Source organism: Rissa tridactyla, chromosome 19 (assembly GCF_028500815.1).
Source record: "Rissa tridactyla isolate bRisTri1 chromosome 19, bRisTri1.patW.cur.20221130, whole genome shotgun sequence".
Lineage (NCBI taxonomy): Eukaryota > Metazoa > Chordata > Aves > Charadriiformes > Laridae > Rissa > Rissa tridactyla.
The window spans coordinates 1,596,634-1,599,692 of record NC_071484.1 but is presented as its reverse complement, the minus strand read 5'-3'; positions in this window follow the sequence as shown (position 1 = coordinate 1,599,692).

The window sequence follows — 3,059 nt, the reverse complement described above, 5'->3', positions numbered from 1 at the left end:
GGCAGATATCGTGATGGGAGTTTGTTATAGACCCCCTAATCAGGATGTAGAAACCGATGAAGTATTCTATAAGCGGCTGGCAGAGGTCTCGCGATCATCTGCCCTTGTTCTTGTGGGGGATTTCAACTTCCCAGATGTCCGCTGGGAATACTACACAGCAGAGAGGGAACAGTCCCGGAGGTTCCTGGAGTGTGTGGAAGACAACTTCCTAACACAGCTGGTGAAGGAACCTACTAGGGGAAGTGCCCTACTGGACCTACTGTTTGTTAACAGAGAAGGTCTTGTGGGGGATGTAAAGGTTGGAGGTCGTCTTGGGCAGAGTGACCATGAAATGATAGAGTTTTCAATTCTTGGTGAAGCGAGGCGGGGAGCCAGCAGAACTGCCACCTTGGATTTCCGAAGGGCAGACCTTAACCTGTTTAGGAGCATGGTTGAGAGTGTCCCTTGGGAGGCAGTTTTGAAGAGCAAAGGTGCCCAGGAAAGCTGGTCATACTTCAAGCAGGTGCTCTTAGAAGCACAGGTGAAGGCCATCCCCATGTCCCGAAAAACGAGCTGACGGGGAAGAAGACCAGCCTGGCTAAATAGAGAGCTTTGGCTGGACCTCAGGAAAAAAAGGAAGGCTTACATTCTCTGGAAAAGGGGCTTAGCAACTTATGAGGATTATCAAGATATAACAAAGCTATGCAGGGGGAAGATTAGAAGGGCCAAAGCTCAATCAGAACTCAGCTTGGCCACTGCAGTTAAAGATAACAAGAAGAGATTTTTCCAGTATATCAACAGAAAAAGGAAAACTAGGGAAAATATAGGTCCACTGATGAATGAGACGGGTGCCCTAGTGGTGGAAGACACAGAGAAGGCAGAGTTACTGAATGCCTTCTTTTCTTCGGTCTTCACTGATAAAGCCGTCCCTCACACATCCCATACCCTGGAGGCAAGGGGGAAGGTCGGGAGAGAGGAAGATTTTCCCTTAGTTGAGGAGGACCGGGTCAGAGACCACTTGGCCAAGCTGGACATTCATAAATCCATGGGCCCTGACGGGATGCACCCGCGAGTGCTGAGAGAGCTGGCAGATGTTATCGCTAGACCACTCTCCATCATCTTTGAAAAGTCATGGGGAACAGGAGAGGTGCCTGAGGACTGGAGGAAGGCTAACGTCATTCCAATCTTCAAAAAAGGCAAGAAGGAGGACCCAGGGAACTACAGGCCGGTTAGTCTCACCTCTGTCCCTGGGAAGGTAATGGAGCGACTCATTCTGGATGTCGTCTCCAAACACATAGAGGAACAGGAAGTTATTGGAAGTGGTCAGCATGGATTTACCAAGGGCAAATCATGCCTGACCAATCTGATAGCTTTCTATGATGTTATAACGGGTTGGCTGGATGAGGGGAGAGCCGTAGATGTCATCTACCTTGACCTTAGCAAGGCTTTTGACACTGTCCCCCATAACATCCTCATTAGGAAGCTGAGGAAGTATGGGCTAGACGAGGTGACAGTGAGGTGGATCGAGAGCTGGCTGAGTGACAGAACCCAGAGGGTTGTGATCAGCGGCACAGAGTCCAGTTGGAGGCCTGTAACGAGTGGTGTCCCTCAGGGGTCAATACTTGGACCAATTTTGTTCAATATATTCATTAATGACCTACATGAGGGGACAGAGTGTATCCTCAGCAAGTTTGCTGATGATACCAAGCTGGGAGGGGTGGCCGACACTCCAGAGGGCCGTGCTGCCATCCAGCATGACCTGGACAGGCTGGAGAGCTGGGCAGAGAAGAACCTAATGAGGTTCAACAAAAGCAAGTGTAGGGTCCTCCACCTGGGAAGGAAGAATGCCAAACACCAGTATATGTTAGGGGTGGACATGCTGGGAAGCAGCTCTGAGGAGAAGGACCTGGGGGTCCTAGTAGACAGCAAATTATCCATGAGCCAGCAGTGTGCCCTTGTCGCCAAGAAGGCCAATGGCATCCTGGGCTGCATAGGGAAGACTGTGGCCAGTAGGTCGAGGGAGGTCATTCTCCCCCTCTACTCTGCACTGGTGAGGCCACAACTGGAGTACTGTGTCCAGTTTTGGGCTCCCCAGTTCAAGAGGGACAGGGAACTACTGGAGCGAGTCCAGCGTAGGGCAACCAAGATGATTATGGGACTGGAGCACCTCCCTTCTGAGGAAAGGCTGAAAGAGCTGGGACTCTTTAGCCTGGAGAAGAGAAGGTTGAGGGGGGACCTGATTAATGTTTACAAGTATCTAAAGGGTGGGTTTAAGGAGGACGGAGCCAGGCTCTTTTCAATGGTTCCCAGCGACAGGACAAGGGGCAATGGGCACAAGCTAGAACATAGGAAGTTCCATTCAAATACACGGAAAAACTTCTTTACAGTGAAAGTGACAGAGCACTGGAACAGGCTGCCCAGGGAGGTTGTGGAGTCCCCTTCTCTGGAGATTTTCAAGACCCGCCTGGATGCAGCCCTGAGGGATGTGGTTTAGGCAATCCTGCTCTAGCAGGGGAGTTGGACTAGATGATCTCTAGAGGTCCCTTCCAACTCTGAAGATTCCGTGATTCCGTGATTCCGTGATTCTCCTTCCACAGTCAGTGTGCAGATAAAAAGACCATGTAAAGGGCACAGGCAGGGTTGCAGCAGTTGTTTAATGAGTCTAAAGAATGAGAATGAGTCTAAAGAATGTGATCATTCCAAGTGGAGGCCCCCAGCGTGGGGAGCAGAAGGAGCAGACAAGAATGTGTTCCCTATTTCCTGTGGCAGAGTTCCCACAGGGCATCTGTTGACCTGCCCATCCCCGCAAAGGGAGACAGGCTAGCAGGTTCCTCCAGGCTGGTTTCTGAGGTCTTCACAACAAGGCTTTAAGGGAAGCACAAGACATCAAAGAAAAGATAGAAAAAGAGTGAGAGGAAGACCAGAAAGGTAAATATTGTCTGTGTTTTCAGAGACACCAGGTTGGCGTCTTCAAATCTGTACTTATAGGGAGAGTCAGAGATGGTCAGCTGCTCTTAAAAAAAATGGCATGAAGTCTGATCCTCTGTTCAGCACCATGTTCTGAGTTCCAAGGGGTCCTT